Source organism: Pseudopipra pipra, chromosome 3 (genome assembly GCF_036250125.1).
Source record: "Pseudopipra pipra isolate bDixPip1 chromosome 3, bDixPip1.hap1, whole genome shotgun sequence".
In the NCBI taxonomy this organism is placed as follows: domain Eukaryota; kingdom Metazoa; phylum Chordata; class Aves; order Passeriformes; family Pipridae; genus Pseudopipra; species Pseudopipra pipra.
In genome coordinates this window covers 2234722-2260480 of record NC_087551.1, presented here as the reverse complement: position 1 = coordinate 2260480, position 25759 = coordinate 2234722, and the positions used below count along the sequence as shown (strand labels likewise).

At 41.5% G+C, this 25759-nt stretch overlaps 1 long non-coding RNA gene across 4 annotated transcripts in view; it reads left to right on the top strand.

Moving 5' to 3' along the window:
* Positions 1–25759, top strand: part of LOC135412333 (uncharacterized) — a 153718-nt gene that overhangs the window by 6359 nt on the left and 121600 nt on the right. For all 4 annotated transcript variants that reach the window (XR_010429587.1, XR_010429588.1, XR_010429586.1 and 1 more), the window contains one exon: positions 38–96. This is a non-coding gene — a long non-coding RNA (uncharacterized LOC135412333). The remainder of the gene's footprint in view (positions 1–37; positions 97–25759) is intronic.

Below are 25759 nucleotides of genomic sequence, written 5' to 3'. Positions count from 1 at the left end.
AATTAATTTATTTTTCTCTTCTGATTTGCATTTATAGTGACTCTTGAAAATCCAGGCTTGGAGCTGCTGTTCTAATGGTTGGCTGAACCAAGGCAGGTGTGTTGTTTTTAAATACTCCTCACAGGGGAATTGTATGTGATTTTTTCCTGAAGTCTGCTCTATAAAGAGCAGGGATACGAGATCACACACTGAAATAACCTTTAAATAGTTCCTATAATTCCTGAGAAAACAGTGCCCACTTAGCTAAAGGATGCCTTTTATAAACCCTGTGTTATCAGCAGTCTTTCTGTTTAATACATATTTTGAGTGGTTTGTGCCAGGTGACACCAGTCAAGAGGCAAGATGACAACTTCCATTCCATAGTTTATTAGAACCAAAGGAAATATATATGTCCAGTATCACACATTGCCATACAGGAAATACTTACAATTAAGAAAGGGCTGTGACATAAGCCACTAAAAATCTGGTAACCTGACTTCAAAACTTTGCAGCTTTAGAACTAATTTTGACAGAAAGAATAATCACAGTCCATCATGATAACTGGAAAGTGGAATAAAAGGCACTACTGCTTTGCATCGTGCCAAAATAACTTGGTATCTATCTTTGCTAAGAAAACTAGACAAGAGAAGTGTGATAGAACCAATTCATTTGGACTTAAAGGTGTTTAATGCAGAATTACATGGGAAACTATTAATTAAGCTGGAGAATGTGTGAGTAAGTGCAAAAAGTGTGAAACAGTGGGCAAGGAGTAATAAACTGAAAGGGGCAATAGCAAATGCCAGAGAGGTTACCAGTTTCCAAGGGACCTACCTCAGGACCTGTGTCATTCAGTATTACTGATTCCATGGGCAACAAAACCAAAATAGATGTGTCCTTAACCAATTTGCTGAAGAATAAAGTTGTGAGGCACTGGAGTACTGGTGTAAGAGAAACAAAACAGAATTTCATGATACAAAACTTATGGCTTTGCTTCTTGAAACTGCTGGTATGGAGGAAGAAGAGGAGAATCAAGGATGACTGTGAGCAGGTAACGGGACTTTAAATGTCTGAAGAAAAGTCAGACCTGATTCTAGGTTGTATCAAATCAGATATTTTTATGATGAAATAAAAATACATTTTTGATAGTCTTTCACTGAGAATTCACCTTTACAGTCCTGTCCACTCTGTAAGTGTTAAATCACAAAAGTTGTCTCAACCAATGCAGAGGGCACTGATCACATCCAGTTTTTCTGTGAAAAGCAGAGCTAGATTGTGGAGTGGAAGAGCAACTCTTCTGCTGGAGAGCAGTTCTTGTAAGAAACAGATTTGATAAGAAACTGTGAAGAAATTTCTTGCCAGAGGCAGAGTAAGCAGAATTCTGTGGTTTTTCAGATGTCAGGTGTGTCGAGGGGTAGGAACACACATAAACAGTACATAAACAGTAAGTGGTAGGGGATTAATTAACTTGATAGTTGGATGGAGAGCTGGGCAGAGAACAGAAAGAGGATATTTGTTTTGTACCTTCAGAAAGGTAATAACGAGGCTGAAGGTGTTATGATGTGTATTATAGGTAGATATGATAATATTTTAGGGTATTCAGGGCTAGATTTTGCAGTCAAGCCACCTTTCTCTGCTTCATGATGTGAGCACCTATTACTTGCATATACTTTCATCCCTTGCACAGGAGAAAAGGGCAAGAACTGATGAGTTTTGAGATAATTTTGTTTTTTCCCCATAGGATTTTCTAGGAAAAGAAGTGATTTCAGCCAATTTAAGCACTGTTATTAGTTTGGTGCTTCCAAAGTGTAGAGATACAATAATGGCTATTCCAGTAAATTAAGACAATGGCATTTAACTAGTGTTCCAGTAACATCTTGGGCTCAGTTTGTCCCAGAAGTTTTCAAGGGAAAATTGGACCTGTTTACTCGTTGCCTTAATATTTCGATGAAAATGTAACTTTTTTGCACTTTTCTGTGACTTTAAAAATTAGTAACTAACTCCCATATTAGGGATATCAACAGCCACAGTTAATGTATGCTACTGCAGAGGGTCCTGTGAATTTGCTTGTTTGTTTGTGTGTCTGCTCTTGGCTCCTCTGCTTCTGGGTGTGATATTTTATTGGAGCACATGATTTAAAGGAGCTGGTTGCCTGCTGGGGTATTTATCCTATATAAATTCTACATTAAATGACAAATTTTAGACCCATCAGATCTGGGCAGAAGACTAAGTCCATCCATTGAAATCGTATTTGTATCATTACTTTCTAATGAATTCTGTACTACAGCAGGTGTCAAATCATATCTGTTGTTTTGCAATCGAGGACGAATAGAAGATGTATTGCTGTTGCAAATGAATCTAATATGAATCTAATGAGCAGTAATGAGCAACTGTTTTGTCATTATTGAGGCAACCACTGTGATGCTAATAAACTCTCATTTCTGCTCTTTAGAAAAAAGCACTGACCAGGATTTATAACGTGGCCTTAATGTCCCAAAAGCCTGAGGCAAAAGAGAAGAGTGGAACCCCTAAACTGAGCATAATTTAGTAATTTTCTGTGTGGCAGGCTTCTTATTTTCTCTTATTAAACGAAACCTGGTTTAAGTCTTTCAAGCTTTCTTACATTTGAAAGGAAAAAGATGAAGAATGAGTGTCTATTAAGGGAACATAAAGTTAAGGAGATGGGCATTCTGCCTTAATTTTCTTTAACATAAGTGCACTAATTCCATACTTCTACACTTGACAGTGCTTCTGTAGTGATAAAGGCAACTGTGTGCAACTGTTTTAAAAGCAGTCACTTTAAAAGTAACAGGCCATTAAATCAATATAGAACTATAATATATTTTGGGGGAAATATAACAACTCTTTTAATTGAAGCTTCATTTTTTTTTTAATTTATTTGCATTCTCCATGGGTCCTAAGAGTGCTGAATAAACAGAAATACCTTTGACACAATAGCATCAATAGCTGTACCACATAACTGAAATGTAAACGAGTTCTGACTCCTGTGTGGCTCTGCCTTTCCCTAGTATCAATAATACATGGAATGATACATAAAGCTGTGGAAAAGGGACAGCTGGGTACACGGTGCTCACAAGTGGAGCACAGGAAAACCAGTCAGCACTGCTTTTCTAAAAGCTAAGTACTATACTTCCATCAAAAAATAATGCTTCTGTGTATACAGTCTTCATGGACTCATCTCTCTGTGCAATAAAGCTGGATGCACTGGAGAGATCATTCCAGTATTTCATTTGGAGCTCTGAACTGTTCTGTGTAGGGTGCAGCTGTTTGCTTTACTACAGCACACTGCAGACTCGCTTTAAGTGCTCAGTGGAGACCGTGTGGCCAATATTTAAGGTATTCTATAGCCACAGCAGTGACACTGTGAATTCCTGAGCGAGCCAGGGGATGGGCAGTGGGGCACATCACAGCAGCCATCCCTCAGAGCTGCAAATAAGGTATCAAAGGGGGTGTGAAACCAGAAACTGTTCCTTCAGTGCTGGGGCATCCAAAGGACTTTGGGCCCTCTGAGCAGGAGCTCAGTTAGCAACAGTTCTCATTCACTGGCGTTCCAGTTCCATGTCCTGCTGCAGGAGGGAGGGGAGCACAAGTCAGGCTTTCCATCAGTTGTCCTGCCAGTGCTGGGCTGTTGTCAGGACGGGCCATTGCATTCAGCTTCTCCTCCCAGCATCAGGAATACATGGAGCAGGTTTACTCCCCTTCAGGGACACCACAGGATTGGGTTTCAGTAATGCTTGATGTGCAGAGTTGAAAAAGGCAACTCAGCCCAACAGCATCAGTGTTCTGGAGCTCACCTTTCTAGATGTATCCACACTCATTCCAAAATTCACATGGCTTCTTTCACTCCTGAGGGAATTAGTTCTCATACTCCTCAACTGTTTTGTACCACAAACCAAGGCATGGTGAGGGGAAACAATCAGAAGCTTTGCTTTGAAATTGTAACCCTGATCTGAACTAAACCCCTGGTGGAGATGCATCCATAGTGTAGAAGAAAAGGTGAAGCAAGAACAGTCCCAAGTCCAAGCATTACTATTAAACTACCACCTTTAGTCAGGAGAGTCCATGAGTTGCACATGATGTAAAAGGATTGTGATTCTAAAGTTTTTGTAAGAAACATCTGATTTCTTTGTGCATTATGGTGTAATGCACTGTATTAATTTCTTCATTGGGGATTTGATTCCTTAGATGATACAGAAATTTTTGTGACACAGCACATCTAATGAGGAATTAATTGTACCATACACAGAAGTTACAGTTTGAAGGTATAAATTAATATTGCATAAAAGTTCAAGACTATATTTCACTTTGGTATCTACAATTTCACAAAATCATAGAAATCAGCTGAGATCACTACAATTTTTCTGCCTGTATGAGATGGAAGTGCCCTGTGTGAGTGTCTGTCCCTGACACTGTCATTACATCACTCCAGTGACCTGCTGTAATTGAGTGGTTCATCCCATCAGGGCTTTATGGAAAGTAGATTGGCATGGGAAGGCATTTGAGGAAATCCCTTAAGGATGGAAATATCACTTGCAGGAATCCAGAGGCATGTCTTTAAGAAAAGAAAAAAGATTTCCTTCCAAGAATCCCAGCCTTCATGTGCTACTGCTTTTTACATAAATAATGAAACAGCTGTTTAGCATAACCACTGAAAGCACTGAAAACACCAAACCCAGCCAGTCTCCAGAGACAGCCTTCCCTTTGCTTATGGCTCTCTCCTCTGTTCTGTTGCCTCCTTGGAGTAAATGTCAACAACAAATTAATCAAGGGGTCATTAAGCTCTAATAATCTTTCCCAGTCCATCCCCTTGATCACACAGAATGGAATCACAGAGTCATTTGGGTTGGAAAAGACCCTTAAGATGGTCAAGTCCAACTGTTAACCCAGCTCTGCTGAGGCCACACTAAACCAGGTCCCAGATTCCAAATCTACTCCTCTTTTGTGTAGTGAATCCATGACTTCCTTGGACAGCCTGTTCCAGTGCTTGACAACCCTTTCATGGAAAATTTTTTTCCTAATATCCAATCCAAACATCCTGTGGTGCAATTTAAGGACGATTCCTCTGGTCCTGTCACTTGTTAGCTGGGAAAAGAGACTCCCCCACCCACGGTTCTCTACCTGCCTCTGTGGGGCTGGAGCAGGGAAAAAATGCACCTTCCAGGCTCCCCTGCTTCCCCCCTGCCTGTGTCCATGCACAGGAAGGCAGTAGATCTTCTCTGTTGTATCCTCCTTGTTAATGTGGCTCACTTCAGCACCTGGGGGAGTTAATTCTTGGGGAAAGGAAGCTGGAAACCAGCTGACACCCTAGGAATTTTGGGGAGAGGTTTTGGTTGGCATGTGCTAAATTTCTGGCAGAGGTGGGCATGTAACATTGTAAGGAGAAAGAAGTAGCTTTAGCTGTACAACAGTTGTGTGCAATGTGGCTTTATAAAGTCATATAGAGTTGTATTTGCATTCTTATGAAACCATTATGAGCTCTACAAGGGCCATGTGTAATCCAGCAAGGATGACCATCTGGATCCCACCCCCTTTGGATTGGGAAGTACAGTCTTGCACTTTTCCTCTGTTAAAGAGCTGACCCTGCTCTTAAGGAGTGAAGGGCACCTGAATCCAAATGAGAGAGACAATATGCATAAAGCAAATGGAGTTACATCCCCTATTCTAATAGGTGGCAGAAAATCCATAAGGAAGGTCTGTGTAAATTTGTCCCCAAGGCAGGTAAAGAAGCAATAATGCAGCCAAGGGAAATGTTACCCAAGCAGAGCAGCACCAACACTGTGGAAGGGCTGTGTGTAAGGACATTGGATAAGGAGGCCATTCCAGATGGATTTCAAGTCACAGGATTGGGAGAGAGGAAGCAAATCTATACCTCAGCTTTCCAAACATGGCCTGACTTTAAAATGCCCAGAAACCATTTTGCTTTGCTTTGTGTACTGACCACAAAATATGAATTACAGAAGAGGAGAAAGATTTGCAGGGATCTTGTGAAATTAATTCTTCCTGACAGGCTATAAAAGTAATCTTTGTTTCAAAATAAATTTCTATCAGCTCTTCCATCCCACCAAGTTATGACAGGCCACAAATTCGGCCCCTTTAACTGACTTGGGTGTGGAAATTACAGGGTGAAGTTTTATAGCTTGTGATTATTAGAACAGGTGATCACAAAGGCTGTCACAGCCTTCACAGCTCTGGAATTTCTAGACCTTTCAACTGTATTGTTAATCAGATATATGCATTATTTTTAGTTTCATAGCACTTGTGCTCAGTAGTTTTACATAATTTTGTAATCCAAAAAGAAACCAGTTCAGTCTGTATTAATACCCTGCAGAAGGCACTTGTTCCCCACGACTGGATGAATTAGAATTGCTTAATTTTCACAACACTTTCTTTCTGTTTCTAAGTTCTCAAAGTTTCCCTCAAGCTATCAATGATCTTGTCATTTTGTAGCTCTCATGTGCTTTGTTCCTTGACTCTTTAGTGGAGTTCCACTGTGGCTTTTAAATCTCTTTTTTTAATAGCTAAATGCACAAGGGAGTGAGGTTCATTTCTAGTTTTTGCAAGTTAGTTATTGTCCTCAGTTTTTCTGCACTGATACAGGCTTAGTTTTTGGCAAAAGGAAGAGCAAGGTAATTCCAAACACACTCTCTGTATTTGATTCCTCACTACTGTGATGCTTTTGTATTTGTCTAATGCAAGGCTTTAATTTCATCACTGTTCTTACTTACTATTATTGCTGCCATAATAATAGCTTTTTAAAAAGAATGTTTAAGGGAAGAAAGAGTTTTATGGATTAGACAAAGAGGTCATTTCTAAACAGGGAAAGCATAAAAGCCACCTTCCTATTGTAGCTGGGGACAAAACAGCCTAATGAGACCATTGCAAGCAATAATCATGGGGATAAAGCCACAGAGGAGCCTCTGCAGAAGGTTCTGGTGACAGTCATCCAGCTCCTGATTCCTGCAGGGAAATCCAGGGAACACAAGGCAAAGGACATCCAGTGTAGTAAGTGGAAAAATGGTAATAGATATTTTACATCACAGGTTTAGAGAGATTGTAGAAAAAGAAGTAAGAGCATCAGGAAAGAACACAATTGCTTGTTCTTTTGGGCAGGAATGCTGGAGACTTCTGTAACTTCTGGGAACTTTGTTTTCAATGCCTGGGATGATTTTTCATTTATTTTCCTGAGGGCTCCCCAAGATGTATTTTTAAGGTGCAATGGATAAACAAAACCTTATTTGCAGTTTCTCTTTCCAACTTTACAGTGAAAACATTGTAATAAATGCAGAATGCATGCAAAACATCTGTCAGAACCTGACATTATTTCCTCTTTATGGCTCAGAGTGGGCTTTCATTAATTGGTTGTAAAATGAAAATATCAAAAAGCTTGTTCAAAATGCACAGTAAAATCCACAAATGCTTAGAGGGCCATGTTTATAAGGGTGATTTTCATACTGGCATTTGCATGAGTCAAGGAACCCAAGCAGATGAAACAGAAACGTAGACAAAGCATTGGAAAGTCCAAGAGTTCTGTGAATTATTCTTCTGCTGTTCTTCAGAGTTTTGTTCTCGTTAGAACAGGCAAGTTTGTTGCATGGTTGTCTTTTATTTTAAAGCAGCTGCTGTGTTATAATGTACTGTGAGCTGGTGTGGGAGGGACTGTCCCCAGTGACACGTGATGCTCATACACAAGGGCATTTGAGGGTTTGGCACTTTTGCAAAAAAAAAACAAACCCAAAAGCTTTGTAGTTTATGCATCAGTCTACTCACAAATCTCTTGTCTGCACCAAGCTTTAGGCTCTGGGTTATCATAAAAGGGAGGGGGGAAACCTGTTAAAGAACTTGCACTGCTTTGAAAGGGCAGCAGGTGAAAACAGAGAACGTGCTTTCAGTGGTGTGATCACAGCACTGAAGTCACTCCCAGCCTTTAAAGGTCACCTCAGGTCTCTGCTTCATCCAGGTACCACAGACAATTACTGTGACGACTTCATTAATGAAAATTTGGCAGTGTGGGTACCAAAGGGAGCCAAACAAACTCACCTGTATCAGTATTTAAGCTCTGATGAGACTTGCATGTTTTGTAGGTGCCTGTCCAAGTTGTACAACAACCAGTCCTAAGAATGTGCTTTTTTTTCCCAGAGTATCTCAATCCGTGTGGGGTTTTGTTTGTTGTAGTTGGGTTTTTGTTTGGTTGCTTTCTTTTTAATAAAAGCATTGATTTCCAAGAAAAGCTCAGGAACATAGCGAAATACCAGATGATCCCTAGATTCCAAGGAACGTGTCTAAAACATATTTGAATGTTATATTTTTGTATTTTAATCCATAGAATTGGACCTTGTGTGAGAGACGTGTAGCATTCCAACTCACTACCAAAATAGCTTTTCACAGGTACACTTTAATTTAAATCAAGTGAAAATTCTTTCAACTATTTTGCTTTCTCCTCTGGTTTTCCCCCCTTGTTAAAATTGTCGTTTAGGGATTATAATTACTAATGATTTGTCGTTTTTCTATAATTCTGAACAAATCCACTGAGTAAATTGTAACATACAGAACAGCATATCTAGAATAACTTTAATTTAGTCAAGGTTTGTATAGCATTCTATTAGTGTTATGAAATCTTAGTTTATTAAAGAAAAGGAAGGTTTCCTGCACAACTGATTCTTGCAGAAGGTTTTCAAAGATTCTTCCAAGCAGTTCTGTCAACAAGACCTTTGTCATACAAAAACATCATAAAATATGGTCCATATCTCTTCTTCTTTAAGTGTTTGGCTCTTCAATTCAGAAGGAAACTCAGCTGAGTCTTGGACACAGTTTTTTTGACAGGATTATCATCCTGGGGCAGGTGAACAGTCTGGTTCAGTTTTTCATATTGCAGAATTTTCATTCTTGGAAACTGCTGTGGGGATGGAGCTGTTGTGTGTAATGGCAGCTAAAAATTGCATCCCAAATTCTCTGTGTTTCTGCTGCCTTCAGCCTGCTTTCTGAGAGCTTGGCTTAGAGCATCCTCTTTTATTTTAAAGGTTACTTTTGTGGGCAGTTTTGTTTGAGTCTTGGAGGTGGGTTGTTTGTTTGTTTTGCTTTAAAGAAAAGTTAATTTCTGAAAGCAATTTATCCATTAGTACTTGTTAGTGTTTCACATGGTAAGCAGCGACCTACAAGCACAGGCTGGAAAGTTAGAATTCTGAAGTTCTAATCCTGGCAGAAGTGTGGGCTGAAGGTATCCACAGACTCTTGCTATGTTCAAGTATCTTCTTGTATTTGCTAGACTAAAGAAGGCCTATAAGGACCATGTCATAAACCTTATTACCTGTGTTATGGTCTTAAGGAATTTAAGCCAAAAAGGTGCCGAGCGTTGCCTCCTGTTGCTGGAGCAGAGCTGCAGTGAACCAGGGCTCAGGCTCAGAGCCTCCCCTGAGGAGCAGAGTGACAGCAGTGGCACTGGGCAGCTCTGCCCAGGGGTGACACTGCAGAGTGAAGTCCTTAATGTTGTAGAGACACAAAAGTAAAGCCTGACTTTGGGACTCTTCTGAAATTAGAAAGCAAAACTCAGCTGAACAAAAGCCCAGCCTGTACAAGTGTGTTAGTTCCAGGTTTTGTAAAAAGAAGCTGCTTTGGAGTAAACCTGACCTGACAGTGACCTTCAGAACAGCCTGGTCTTCCCAAAGGAGCTTCCTAATTTGTACCTGTAATGAACACATCATCCATACACCCCATTCCTGCCTCGGAACACGCCGGGTTTGTTCCATTCTCTGATGAAATACAGATGTATTTCCAGACGCACCAGGAAGCTATTTCTAAATCATCTCTTGCCCCACTGCTGACTAAATAAAGTGATTCCAGGCTTTCAAGATTTAAACCAGGTTCCTCTCTAAACAGTTGTTGAGGGTTGCTTTACAGTCCCTGTGACCGCAGAGAGAGTCCTGCTATTTCCCAGGATCCTTGCCCAGCACATGCAGAAAATTACCAAGTTAATAGCTCACAGTAACCATTTTCTCCCACAGCTTTCAGAAGCTTTACTCTGTGCTGCAGTGTGCACAGCCCTCACGCTGACAGAAGAGCTGAAGCCTGTCCCTTTCTAACCATATGGTCCTCGTGTTCTTCCTAGCAAGGCAAAAAACCCTCTTCCATATGCTTGTTTCCCAGGGCCGGCCTTTAAAAAGCTCAGGGAATGGAGCCACAACACCTCTGAAGGGAAAACTGGGACTAACTCCCCTGTGGGTAGTTACCTAGAGCAACAAATTTCGGTGTTAGCAGAGGCTTCTGGCTCTGTGAGCTGTTGTGGCTGTGCAGAAATGTGTTGGTGACTTCTCCAGCCATCGTGTCAGGGGCTGACTGCTGATCATCCCATTCTCATTATTTTTCCTTCCTTCACCCTTCAGACACAGACTGCCTGAGCCACCCAGCTGCAGTGAAGTGCCTGATGAGAACTTCTTTATGTTAAAATAAGAGAGAAAATAGTTTTCAGTATTTTTGATATTTAATGAATGTTTATGTGTCTCACCAATGCTGACAGAAATACCTGGAGCATCACCCAGGTGGCTGCATAGCAGCCTCTCCTCCTTTGCCACCATTTAGGTCCTGCTTTTATGAGCAGTGTTGCAAGAGGAACTGGAAAGATCCTCTGTTTCCAATACTGACTCTGTGCATTTGAATGGTGCTTCATTTTGAAGTCCTGGACTCCATCCCCTCAATTACAACCTTTCTTATGGAAAAATCCCTTTGCTCTGTGTAAAATCACCAACCATGACCCTTCTCAGGGCTGTGGCTGGGCATTGGTGTATTTTGGCTAGATTGGAAAAGCAAATTAGTTCTCATGGAGTGTCTAAACCAGGTCTTCTAAACTGCTGCAAAGGGAGTTTGAAAGTTCCTTTCAGGAGTAGCAAGACTCTCTTCTCTCTCTCTCTGGCAGCAAGAGGAGCAGGAGGGTGATTTTTCCTGACCTAAATCCATGTTTATTCTGTGCCATTCCTCTGTGGCTCCCCATTCTGGGATAGAGCAATAGCAGACAGTTTTCATGGCTCTGCTGACCTTCCTGATGCCTTTTGGCTTTCCAGAATCATTTGGCCTTATGTGGATGATGGTGATGAAAGGTTAGAAGAGTTAAGACACTGAACTTAAAAAAGACAAAACTTAAAAGGAGTGAATTTATGGCTTGGTAAGCTTTTATTTTGCATGATTTTTATGTGATACATCAGGGAAATACATGAATGAAATATTAAAAATCTAATTAGGACAAATCCAAAAGGTTATATAATGATTTTCACTGTTCTCTGGAACAGTGACAGAAAAAGTCACACTTACAATAAGTGATACCCATATCAAGAGTTCTTAGACTAAACATTGTACAAGCACAAACTCAACTGACCCATTTTTGGTGCTGGCAAAGCTTCCTCTGGGAAAATTCCTTTTGGGGTACTGTCTCTTCAAGTACTGTTTTCACCTAAAATTTTAAGTTAATTCAGCCCGACCACACTGACAGTTTGGGGATCTTTTAAACCACTGTTCAGAACTTTTTACTGATTAAAGCAGATACACAGACATCCTATTTCACATATATAAGAATGTACAAACTGGTTTTGAGGGGGTTTTTTTGTGTGGTAGCATTACAGGCATGTAAAGGTGGAAAAGGAGGGGCCTATGACTCTTTCAAACTGCCAATTCCAAAGCTCTCAATAAAACCAAACTGATCCCATTGCAGGGAGCACAAATAAAGTCTTCCTTTTATATACACAGGGACAGGCATGAGTTTAAGACTTTTTGAGCTTAAACAACATTAAAGCTCAAGTCTCCTTCCCCCTGATGAGCCGAGACAGCCCCTCAGCAAATTGTTGCAGGGAAAAAACTCAGCGTCTGGTCATCAACTCCACCATATTTTCCTCACAACACCATCAGCAAGCAGATGCTTTGTGTAATCAGAAATTCCTGCTTACTAACAGAGAAATCACAAATATGACACATTGCCCAACATTTGGGTGTTGTGTTTTTTTTTTTTATTGTGGGATGGCTACAGGAATTTTAAATATGCAGTATAAAAGTAGTGAGGGAGTCTGTCTTCTGTGAACTTTCCTAAAAACATTGAGTCTCCTCAGTCACAATTTCCAGGCCCTTTCTCTTGTCTCATTGAGCCAATATCCCTTTAGAAATAAAGCAATAAATCCCTTTTTTTTTGGAACCTGATGACTTTTCATTAGCCCACTGCTGTGGCCTTATTCCCTGGGTCTTTATCCAAGTCATCTGTGAGGTCTGGCCAACCCACCCTAGAGAGTTTTCTCTCTAGGCAGCTATCTTATTTTGGATATCCTGGTTTTCACTGATTTAAAATTCTGTTCCTTTCCTGTGGATAGGACATGCTTTTGGACAGCCATCCTTTCTTTCCAGAGGAACAGGATTTCCCCAGGACCTGAACCAGCTGTGGAGGAGCCTCTGAAACACATTTAAGAGAGCAGAAAAAGAGCATTAGAGTTGTTCATCCCCTTCCTCCTTCATCTCCTCAAGTTCTTTGCAGTCTTGTGACCTTCCCTCATTGGTTTCCCTGGCCTTCAAAGCAAGAATTCATGTGTGTAACTTGCTTTTTAAAAAATATTTTAATTGTATTTACCCCACGTGATAAAATATGTCTTTGTTGTCAAAGGTTTTTGCATCACTGACAATACCAACCCAGCTGGTTTTCAGAATCCCTTTGCAGGATCAAAGGAAAACTGCCACCAGGCACAGAGTAGGTTAATTTTATACATCCTCTTGTACCCTCCAACTCATTTTAAAGCTGGTCAGTAAGGTGGAAGCCACTCTTGATTTCAGAATCCTGATATGTTCTGTAATCTCTCAGGGCTGGGAATTAGACACTGACCTCCTCAGGATGCCAAATGCTGAATGTTAAGAACATCTAAACATTGTATAAAGCTGTGCTTTGACCCACTAAGGATATGCAAGAATAGAAAAACCAGTTTATCAGCATTTTATCACTCAGGAAAAGCTGTTTTTTCAGGCATATCTTGAAAAGCCCAGGCAAACGTGCCCCTAAGCCTGAGAGTGTAACCTCACCTGGGATGCCCAGGAGCACACCAAATTTCAAGGCAATTTGAGCAAGTGTGTGGATTTTAGAGCACTTACAGTGTCGACCTTTAAACAGAAATAGGTACTTGGAGAGCCTGCACTGCCTGATAATTAACAGGAGGATTTAGTTCTTAAATTGTATTGTGGGGCTGTAAAACTCTTTGTTGATATTATTAAAATGGAATTTTGGAGGTGTTTCAGATTTGGATTTTGCTCTTACAGATTCTAATGAATAACACTGCTTGGAATATGTCAAAGCAGGGCTCTCCTTGAGGGTCTGCACCTCCTGTATAAGCACAAAAGAATATTGTGGCATTAACTACAAATGTTGTGATTGTTGTCACACACCCTACAGCTGGTCAGATGTTGCTGTGTTGTGGCACCACGTGGTTCCAGTCGAGATCAAGTCCTTACAGTGGTAAATATTGCAAAATAACCCCAAAACAGTAAAAACAAAAGTAAAAAGGCAGCATAGATAACAAGATAATGTGACAGGAAAAACAGAAACAGAGGTAGAAAAAGAAAGTTCTTTTCATCCCTGAGCACCTCAGCACCTTTCCATGGACATACACGTGTGCTCTGAAGTCAGAAATCTTCATTTATTTAATGATATTGGAGAAGTAATCATAAATCTTCCTTTCACATATCTCAGTCCAGTTTCAAGCTTTCCTGAGAACTGGGATAACATGTTTAGCAATGCTTCTTTTATCCTTCTTGATGTCACCAATCTTGGATAGCCAGCTGGATTCTGTGGTCTTTCCAAGCGTGTTCTGGTTGGAGTCCAAGCTGCAAGGAAAGACTTCTAAAGCAGTAGGATGTTTTCTCAGATTCTGGAGACAGACTTGCAGTTGGTGTAAGTGGCCATAAAACTTCTTTTCTGTCACCTACTTATGTCTTTTTTTGTTGCCAATTCATCTGCAAAACCCTCTTCTCGTGGAGAGTGCAATGTGCTTGTACTGAAGATGGTTTCGCTCGTGTGAAACTGCCCTTTCCAGGGGCAAGTCCAAGTTCTTCATCCACAATGTTTATTTTCTCTTGCCTGGCATTAATACAAATGTGAGATGGACCCGTCCCAGACCCTCCTGGCTCCCCAGTAGGTAGGAAAACCCCAGGTTGGAATGTGTCAAGTGTCTGTCATCACCCTTTGCTTGCAGACCTTCAAGCAGCATCTTCCTCTCCCTCTGGTAGAGTGTCTCCTACAAGCTATCCTGAAAAATTAATATCTAGTTCCTTGGACAGGGGGACTGTGACATAGATACATTAAATAATTCTGTCAAGGGCTTTTTGTGTGCCATTTTTCTGAATGTGTTGATACAAGAATCATAAATATAGTCTGGCCTGCTTTTGCTTTTTTAGAATCCTCATTGCTTGTTGTTCAGCATTTTCATCATAAATTCCTGTGCCTTGAGTGGTTATTGAAGATGAAAATGTGGATTCAGAGCTGCACAGGTAATGTCACAAGTCTTCAAGTGTGTGTGTGAGTGTATGCAATGATCTGTGCACACACACATAAAAATCAAACTTCTGATTTGATTTTATCTGCCTAATGTTCCTCAATTCACCACCAGAAACAGTAACAAAGCAGTGGAAAGGAAGTGGTGTCTGCCCTGCTTCCTCCAGGGAGAGTTCACTGTTCCCAAACAAAAGGGGCAGGTTTTCATCCATTAGAGGAAGTAAATGTAAACTGAGCAAGATACATTTACATGCTTTAATTGAAATAATACACATTAAAAACTAATGGAAATATGGTTAATATTTTAAAGTAGTTAATAGTATAAATAATTTACCTGAATTCACAGGCAGATTTCTATGTGAAAATTGCCAAGCCTCAGTGACTCGAATATTTTTTCTTTCTTAGTTGTTCTGTGCATGTCTTAGAAGATTTCCTTAGCTTGAAAAGAGCTGTGGAAGGAAAAACCCTTCAGCCTGTTGGCCTGACATTGGAGACACAAATTTGAATATCACATCAGACAAGTTCACTTCTTACTGGTCTGTCACCCCTGGCAAGTTCTTTGTCTTCTAAAATGTAGGTGTTTTGGGATGTGGAAAATTACCTTGTCTGTACTTTTCATGGCCATGTGGTATTAAAAGACAGTAAAAGTAGACAACTAACAAGGGAACATCTTTACAAGAGGGCAAAGAAGCATTTAGACCTGTGGGAGATGACTCTTTCCCCCTCTCTCTTTTTTCCCTGCACACACACACACACAGCCCAGGCCGTGAGTGATCAATGCTCTGCCGGGCCGGGCTCCTGCTGCACTCACCAGCTTCCAACAAAGCAGCTGCTTCCGTGGGCTCCTGGAGCAGCTCCTCAGGACAGGGCAACATCCTCCCAAACCCAGGCTTTGTTTGCATCCCGACTGCAACAGCCCACGAGGGGGAAATGGGAATTCAGAGCTGCCAGCTACACTATCTCCGCTATCAGCTCACCAATAAGGCCCAGTACAGACCCGCAGAGCCTCTGGATAAATTGTATTTTCCAAGGGTTAATTAAGCTGTCTTGAGCTTCTGCATGAAGGGGAACAAACTGGCACTTGCAGCGTTTTCTGAAACCTGCTGTCGACATTGCAGTCCCTGCTGCTTTTAGCTGTATCGATCCGCTGCCTGACCTGTGAAATCCTTGATGGCTGCTAACACTGGAAGCTTACTGGAGCTTTCCAAGGGAGCTTCAGGACAGCTTGTGTAGTCAAGTACAATTACCTGTCCCTCCAGGAGAGCCAATTAGTTCACAAAGAGCTGGAGCAGAACAAATGTTTTGTGTGTGATTTAGAATCTTTAAAAAAAAAAAAAAAGGGCTTTGTTCTGTCTCATTCTTTTGTTTCTGATTTTATGATTATTGCTCCGCTCGTGACAATCCGCACCGCGTTTCCTTACGTGTCTCATCAAGGACTACTTGGGCATGAGAAAACAGATTTACAGTTATTATTTTTCCGACAGAAAAAAGCCTCGTGTGCCATGCAAAAAGCCAGCCTTAGCCATTTTAAATACCATGGACCTAAAAGTAGAATGCTCACATACTGGATATTTTCAGAGCCGTAGATTAATGTGTTTAAAACACGCAGCATATGCAGATATTTGTGCTGTAGTTTTTATAGCACATATATACATATATGTATATATAGTTATACACAGATCTCACTTTAAATTCTGGGGCTTGATTTGCTGGGAGTGAAAAGGCAGCAACTGTTGTACCAAAAAACAGACCATAAAAAGAGTGGAAATTAAAGAGATCACCGTCTATAATATAACCCAGTTAAGGCAATATTTATAACTTTAAAAAATAAAAATTAAAGACAGTGAGCCAAAATTTCATCTCTGTTCCTCTGAAGAATGGTACTATTTGGCTCAGGTTCTCTGGGGCTAAAAGAGCAGCACTGGCTTGGGAACAAACTTCTTCGATTAATCTGAACTAATAATTCAAATAAGTAAGGACCCAATAATTTAAGTGGTCAGTTACAGTGGACCACTTCCAAACTCAGCAATGTTCTACATATAAATCAGAACACAGCAAAGGTGGTTGCCATAGGAAAACGTGGAATGTCATCAGAGGTGTCCTGAGGTCAGTGATGATGAGTTTTGTAGGAATTGCACAGCTCAGCCCGTTGCTGAAAATGAAATCCTTGGGGGTCTTGATTTTTTGGGGAGCTTGGTTGTTTGTTTTTAATCTTCCTTTAGAAGAGTGGTAGAGAGTAGTTGGGCAGATAACTGTAACTTTAACTGTAACTTTTTTTTCCTACCAAAGTAAATAATAAAAAATCCTTACCTTTTATTAACTGGAGTAAATTATAATGTAATTTATGTTAGAAAATTGGGAGCAATTAAATTCTCAGCTGAAGAAAACTCTTGAGTCAGTCCGTATGCATAAGAAAAAAGGCTTCCATTCTCCTGTACTGTGTGAGGACTTTGTGAGAGCTGGAGTTTGCAACCTTTCCCTAAAGCATGAGCTTATGCAGGAGATGGCTGTTGTTTACTCACTTCCAGAGTTTTTATTTATTGTCACCCTGAATGTCACCAAATCATAGGCATCAATTTGGGAGAAAAATATAAGTTTGGGCTCAAGTGTTTTTATGAGCTCCTTGTCATCAGTGACAGAGCAAGTTCCCACAACTAATTCAGCCTCTGCTCTGATCAAATGGTTGGTGAGGGAAGGAACCATGTGACCAAAGCTTGTCTGGCTTCCCCTGAGTTGCCAACACACTGCACCATGTGTCAACAAGTGCCTGTTCCCCTCTGCATCCTGTGCTCTTGTGGTAACACGGCTGAGCTATAAAGCCATCAATTATTTATTTGGGAAGCGTTGCAAGTGTGAGTGGCATTTCTGGAACCTGCAGCTTCACAATTAAGAAATAAAGCAATTTCTTCTACTGTCAGTGGCCTGTATCTCTGCTTGCTGAGCTGCATGCTGGGCAGCCAGAGGAGGAATTGCAGGGGCACAATGCCATGGATTTGCTTTGCTGGTGTAATTACTTGGCAGCATTGTCAATATTATCTACCTCACTTAGCAAAAAAGGGATATTACTGTGAAAATCTCAACAATTATATTAAAGGAAGCCTTACTCAGGAAGCATCAGAAATTGTATTGCAGCAAGCCTGCAGAACAATTCCTTTCCTTGGATTTCTCCCTCTCTTCCTTGCTGCTTTATCCCAAGTCCAGAAAAACCTCATGATGTGGTGAGCAGAAGTAAGGAGTGAGTGTTAACCAGCACAAAAGCTGCAGCATTCTTGGCAGGACAGTGATTTTTGTCCTTTGGGTCAGGGTTAAGCCCAGCACAGCAGCACTTTCAAACTGACTTAGAGGAGGAGAAGCTGCAGAGGAAGGGTCAGCAAAAACAAAGTGCTGAGGTGTAATTGTGTGTGGGAGGGAAATGTTTACCATGGTGGTGGTACCAAATATTCTTGATAGCAACAGTCAGGGTCCAGTTCTGGAGGCTTGTTTGTGCCTCTTTGGGTTTCTGACTCACATCTCCCTCACAGAAGGGCAACTCATTAAGGAAAGATAAGAAGCAATTCTTACCATCAAAATCTAGCAAATATTCACTGATTAGATTTTGCCCCTTGATGCCAGAGCAGGCTCAGATCTCTGGGTCAGGAAAATTTAGGCACTGGGTGCGTGCAGGGAGAGAGAGGAGCTGGCAGTGGGCCAGGAGAAGTGTCAAAAGCATGGGCAGAAATGGTTTCTGGGGCTTCCAGGGGCAAAAGGCACCTTTTGTCCTGTACTGGGACAGTCACTCAAGAAGATGCCACATTCCTGTGAAATGGAGCCTTTGCCTGGCTACGCTGTGGGATTGAAGGATTCTGGTACTGAGAGGTGCAAAAAGTCAAATTTGGGTTGGTTGAGTAATAGAGGCCTTTTGGGAAATTCTCATTCTCACACCAAGTGGTTGGAAATCAGCAGCAGAGTGGCCTGGAGCCTGAGCTCTTCATCTTTTGGACTCTTTTTTTTCCATTCCTTTTTCCCCCAGACTGGGTTTCTCCCTGCAGGTCATACTTTCTTCTTCTATCATTTAAGCAGTTCAGTCATCTTTTTATTCTTTTACTACAAGCAAGACACAGAAAAAAACAACCAACCCCAAACTTCTGTTTTTCTGTAATTGCAGCAGCAACTTTCATTTGAATATTTCAGCTGACTGAGGAAATTTGACTGAATAGCTCTCGTGGAAGAAAAGTATCTGTGCTCCACAGTTCAGTGAGCTACTGAAGTGGTGCCTGGGGGATGTCCTGTCCACTGGTATTAAATTTGTAAAGCCTGGCACTACAGAACCATGTGCAGCTAAGTTAGAAAGAAAAAGCCCAGTTAAGGTGTAAGTGTAATATAAGCCAGGATGTTTATTAATTAAACATTTCTGTTCATTCCTCAGCATTAAAATTGTTAGAGCTTTTCAGCTGCAGGGAATACTTCATTTCACTTATCCACAGTAATCATGAGCTTCCTGGCCAGAGAGGTGGTCACAAAAAAAACCCCAAACTTAATGTGAAGTCTACAGTGTCCCTACCCACTGCTGCAGCTCTCCAGTGCTTTCCATAAAAAAAAAAAAAAAGGCTTTGGGCAGATTATAACCCTTCTCCCAACATCTGTGAGACAGCACTGTCCACAGAACACTTGGGCTTTAATTGTCTGCAACGCCTGTCTGGAAATGAACCTTCTCAAAGCGAGTTTGAATCTTCCCTTTTCAATGTAAGCAACATTTTTATGTTCTCAAGGAAAAAAAAATCCCCCAGCATTGTGAGGAGTGCTGTGTTCCACTTTATGAACCCCGAGGTAATGGCTCTGCTCAAGGGTGTGCAGGAGCCTGTTAGTGCCTGGGAAGACATTTGGTACCAATTGACTGGGAACTAAAGCATCGTTTTCCCTCTCATCCCAGCATCAGGATAATATTCCATCGGAGCCCCTGGTTTGATTGATACATCTCAGCAGCAGGACACTTAGGCTTTTATGTCAGAAAATGAAAATGAAATATTTTCTGTCGCTGAGCACAACAGCCTGGCACGCAGTAGTTAAAATCCAATGAAGTTCCAATCAATCCTGTAGTTACTAAAATACCTAGAATGTTGCATTTTTGTTCTTCCAGGAAAATGCCATAAAGTTAAAATGGTGACTAGTCAGTATTTGGTCTTTTAAGGCTCTAAAATTTCCCAGCCTGCCAAGCTGCTAAATATAGACAAGCAGTTGCATAAAAAGCAGCTTGGAATACACAATATCCAACTCACCATTTCTGCAAACTAAAACCTCTGTATTTTACAAGCATATTTGACCTACTGATAGTGAGACAGATACATTTTGCCCCTTGCTCAACTAGGGCATCAAGTTCTAAAAAGCCCTTCCTAAAAATCCTTATAATCTAGAAAATATTTAACTTGAATAAATCCCCTCAGCATTGGGATAATCTTGGGTTTTTTTTAAAGCAAAAAAAAAAAAAAAAGTAAAGGTTGTTTCAACTTTTTATATGAACTGCCTGTCTTGACAAGTTCTTAACTTCATTATATTGTGCCTCATTAGTACTTTAAAACCTGCTGAAGCTAAACTGCATCTTACTTGCCTATTAGTTCAACCTTAGGCCCATCAGCAGAGCATTACCCAATGTCTTGGGAACAATTAAGGCAATGCCTTCCCTACCAAACAGTTCCTAAGTGGACAAAACATATTTAACAGTAGAGTTTGTGGCACATGGAATGGAAATGCAATGAAAGCTACTGGGAATATGCATTAATCCTAATGCTGAACAAGTTCCTAATAACTCACTTGAAACTCCTGGGGATATAGTATCAAGTATGTACTCTCTAAATGCTACTAATGAAACATTTACAGTCTGCAGTGATAAAAGGGAAATAGAGGAGTCTGTGGCCAGTTAAAGGGCTTCTTGAACAACACCCAGAATGCAAACGTAAGATGTATGTGATTATTGATCTTTTCAGCAGAAAGACTTTATGAATAATATTCATACCATACCATTAGAAGCTAAAGTAGCCTGGGAATGAAGCATCAGCAGGAGAGCAATTGATGGATTTAGACAGGTCAGACAATGTCATTCTGAAAGCAGCTAATCAATATGGACAAATGTGTCAGAAAGGTGATTTGAAAAATGACTTTATAATAAGGGAAGGAAAAAAAGGCAGGTTCCTTAGGTCCCCAATTTTTCCTCCCTCAGAACTGCATATTATTGAAACAAGGTTGTTAACTGTTTCACATTTCCACGAGCAGCAAAAAGAAAAAAAATTAAACTAAAAAACCCCCCAAGGACAAAGCTCCAGTTTCACCCACTGACAAGAAGTGACTGGGCTGAGCCCTGGGGAGTTTTGCCCAGTGCAGCCACCGTGGTGTCCCTGCTGCCCAATTTTCAGCTGGGCCACAGGTTATCCCACCTCCTGCTGAATCCTCTCTGAAGCTGCAAACTTACCTCCAGGATCTGGGTGGCATTTTGTTGGAAAGGGTTGTTCCAGCACTCCTGAGGAGGCACAACTTCCTGAGCTGGGTTCTTTTTTGGTCCGATGGCTTTACCTTGCTGGCGTGGGGAGCTTTGTTCTCATTCCAGCGGTGCAAAGCAGTCAAAGAGATGTGCTTGGTTTCCATTTGGACTTTTTCAGGAGCCAACTGCCAGCCTTTGGATATTGTTAAGCTTTTGTCTTCTAAATTAAGAAGTGCACATCCCACTGAAGTGTGATGTTCTTTGCTCCTGCAGTTCCCCAGGGCCCATCAGCTGCCTGAACAGCACCTGCTTGTCAGGGCTTGTTTGATTCCAGACTCTGTTGGCCAAACTTCTGCACTTGGCACCTCTTTTCTCCAAACATCCAGTGATGTTCTCACTATGTTGAAGGCTCCAGGTTAATGCTGAGAAACTCTTTCTACTTCTGACAAAAACTTCCTCTGTGACCTATTGGACAAGTAACCAAACCTGTCCTTTGCTACCATTTCCACCTCAGTAAAATAAGTAGAAATGTTCTTCACCACTTGAGAAGTTCATAGTTACAAACTCCCCTGAGACATTCCAATGGAAGGAGTAAAAGAAAAGGTTTTAAGTACTTGGCGGATTGTTGTTATTCCTGCTTTTGTCAAAAACATGGCTACCTTCAATTTATTTAAATCTCAAAAAGCAGGAAAAGTAAGTCACTGAAAAGCAAGGAATGTGGAAGTTTGGCACCAGTCCCTTGTTCCTTTTAGGCCCTGCTGTGTCAGAAAGCACTGTTAACTGCTTCAACCCCTCTCAAATTCTTCTCTATCATCCTTCCCTGTGTGACTCCCCTCCCTTTGATCCAGTAGTTAATTGTGTCAGCTGAGGGATGATGTTTTCTTCCCCAGAATGGCCTTTCTTTTTGAGGCCCATCTGTGCCATGTCACCTGAGCTGGAGTTTTGGTTTCAATATCCTGGAAGTATTGTAGTGCATCCAAGATGACTCTCCCCATGTCCCTGGAAGAAGGAATACTGACTTGGGTATCATCAGTAACCTCTTGACAGAGTTTTTATTACCCTTTGCAAACATTCCCATGTCAGGACTGGGGATGAATGTGATGAGGATGAATGTGGTCCCTTCCATGCCTGCAGGAATGAGGGCTCTGGGGGAAGGTTGTCCACTGCCACCCTCTGGGCCTTCCAGGGAGGAATGAATGGAGCCATTGTAGCACGGTGCCATCTGGAAGCAATCGAGGCAGGGAAAAGAATGAGGAACAATGCAGGCACATCCAATATTCCCTGGCTTGTTTAGGTGCTGCGTCAAGAGATGGCAAATGCATTGCAGTGTGAAAAAGAACCGGGGGCTGGGAAGTGCAGTCGGGATTATTCACTAAGCAGGACATTTCCACAGCTGCTGAGGAGGAGGAGGAGGATTTTGCAGGTTGCAGTGGGGCAAAGTAAATAGAACTCAGCCAAGCCCTAATGTATGGGAATGCTGGTGCCACTGTACTTAGAGGAGTGGAGATTTGCTCAAAGCTTTCCTTCTGCTGCTGGTTACAGGTTTATTAGACATGGACTTGTTTGCTCAGTGCTGAGTCTTGGTTTAAGGACTGAACAGATTTACCTGTGGTGAGGTGCAGCTCAGGCATGGCCTTGATGTCAGCCTGGAGAGCAGACCTTTAGCTCTGGAACTAAACCTGGGACAGTCACAGAGCTCATAACCAGAACCTGATCCCTTCCCCTCCTCTTCTCTCCTTCCCTCCCTATTGCAGAGTTCTAGAGGTTTGGCATCAAGGTTCCTGTTTCTCCTGTTACTGTTGGTAGTTATTTAAATAACACAAACTCCCCAGAACGTGCATTACGAGAACGTCAGTTGTTAGTTCTGTGATCAGGTTCAGAGGAAAAGCCTTCAGGAATATCAGTTTTTCCTTCCCTCCACAGTCCTGCCTCTTTGGCTGGGGTGCTCACAGCAATTCCCACTGGCAGCAGGAGATATTGAATAGGGGGTTTTCTCTCCCCCTGACGCTGCTCCAGCAGCGCGAGGTCAGTGCTGCTTTCCCTCTGGTGTTCCCACCTCAGGAGAATAACAGTGTTGAACTGCAATCCCCAGTGTTTAGAGCCACCAAGTCCCCACTCCTGAAGCTCCTCTTTGCTCCTGAGAACAAAACCACATTCTCCACAGTGCAACGTGCCCATGCTATTAACCCTGGCACCCACTGACCCCCCGGCCCCATCTGCCAAACCAGACCTGGAGTCTGTTTACAAATCCTCCTGATGCTCCCAGGAACGCTGGGGTGTAAAACAACAGTTTGCCTTGAATGCAGTTTGATTTTTCAGAACAGTTTTATCTTGAAAGCAATCCTGTAAAGCCTTATCAAGCAAAGCCCTGGCTCCACTGTCGCCGTTTGCTGAATTAAACAGCGCCAAACATTTAACATTCTAAATGAATTAGGCTGGGAGATGTGAAGAAAGCTGAGCTTTAAGATGAAATGTAGGACAAACTCAAAAGGATGTTTTGCCTGTTTCATTCAGCATTAGTATCTTGCCCATAGGCCTTCCTTTGAAATAATCTGTGAACATGGTTCCCATATAATTAGCTGAGCAGTGAGTTAGGTGTTTAAAAATATTTTTTCAGGTGCTTTTTTGTATTCATGATAGCTTCTCAACACCAAAAATCAATCTCAATCAAAGCTGCTACCGAGTTTATCATAAATTATCATGAAAAGGTTTTCTACTGAGTAGATGGTTAATTACTATCTAATTTGAATAATTTTGCATATTAATGAGAAATGAATGAAAATCATTTTTAGATTTTTAACTTCAGCTGAGAAACCCATGGAGATAATGGCCCCCTTTTAAGATGCATGTGATCCTCTTACTAAAGGAGACTGAGAATTTTTTTTCATTTACCAACTTGTTTTAAATTGATTAATGGATTAGTGTTTTTGTCATTAATAAACTATATCCAAATGAAAGACAAGTTCATTATTTGACTGCGTGGCCTTATATCTGCTGCCAGGAAAGAAAAAAAGTGACTGACTGAAAACAGATTAAGGCTTTGCTTCGGGAGGATGGAGCCTGGCACAACCCTTTGTAAATGCCAGAACGCTGGAAAACGGGGAAGTTACGCAGGGCTGGTTGGAGGAAGGGAGCAATTCCTGTGCTCTGGTATGTGACACATGCAAAGGTATCCCAAATTTGGGAAGGTATCCCAAAAATTGAAAGGTAACCCAAACATGGAAAGGTATCCCAAACACAACCGCCTTTCTTCTCCTCACAGCTGACTGTGAGTGGGCGAGAGCTCTGCCTCTGGAAAATGGGGGTGCAGCCTTTGTGCTTCCAGTGGGAAGGACCAGAGGAGCCTCGTTGGGAGCTCACTCAGAATTCCTCTGCCTTCAGGCTTCCTTGAGCACCAGTTTGCAGGGAAATTATCTGAATTACTGTTGCCTCACTGAATCAAACCAGTTCAGCATCTGCAGCAAGAGGCTTGAGACCCGAAATACAGATTGGCACAGCAATGGGACTGTAGGGCCATTGGAAGCTGGGACCAGTAAATGACATCTGGAAACCCTCCTGGATTTTCTCTTGTCCTTTCCTGTGGCCTTTAGGAGGGACCAGGCTCTTTGCAGAGTGCCTGGAACAAACAGCCCCCATTCACAGCTGTGTGGTTCTCTGCCTGCTGCAGCCACACCAACAGTAAATAAGGATAAAATACACCACTGTATGAAACCACACACTTGTTCAGGGATGTTAACATTGCATCTATCAGGATTTGGGTTTCTGGGATTCTTCCCTGCTGATTTTCAACCATGCAGTGTTTATAATATGAGCAAAAGGAACTTGCAATGAAAGTGAAGGGTTGTGTGTTAAAAACGAGTATACAGTGTGCTCTTAGAATAAATAATTCATTGCCAGAAGATATCGGGGAAGTCTAAGGAGTGGCATTTATATAAATATAACAAGACTATCCAGATTTCTAATGGCAAATATTTAAAGACAGGAGGAAAAAATTTTGTAGGGAAATAAACCATCCTGCTTCAAAGCATGTGCCAGACATTACCTAACTGAGCTGGGGAGAAGGGCACGTGCTCATTGCAGGAGGTGTCTGACTGCTCCTCTGCCTGCAGCAACTGGGGAGAAATAACCTTTGTCCAGAACAGAGTAGGAAATCTTAAGCACACCAAACCTGTGATCTGCCCAGTCATACATGTTTTTGTTTAATTATTTTTCTTTGATAAATGGAAAGGAAAAATTACAGAATCACAGAGTCTTTGAGGTTGGAAAAGACCTCAAGATCATCAAATCCTGATCACGACCTCATCAACTAGACCAGAGCACTGAGTGCCATGTCCAGCTGTTGCTTGGACATAAGAATTTTATGCATTTATTGACAAGCATTCTATAATAATTCTATAATCCTGGGGCTCTTTAGGGCTGTGATCCTTAGTCCTGATTGCAAGGCAAGTGGTGCTGTGTTTGGTGGGAATCTGAACTTTTCTGGGAAGAGGCTTCTTAAAATACAATGTTGTGATTGCCGAATCTGCACAAAATAAGAGGCTGGAATTCTCGAGGTGGAACAGGGTATTTAGCACACAGTTTCCATTCTGGATAATGATGAGCATACAGGTCAATCTGCTTAAAGGTTTGGAAGGAATAGATTAATGTGAAATGCACCCCAGACTGTAGGGAGGTGATATACTATTTTGAAGTTCTGCCACTGAAGGATCTCATGAACCATTTTATTTTCAGGTTTTCTGGTTTCTTGCAGTGTAGAGGAGACTCTACAGCTTGTACATTTTCTGGTGACTAAAGTATTTACCATCATC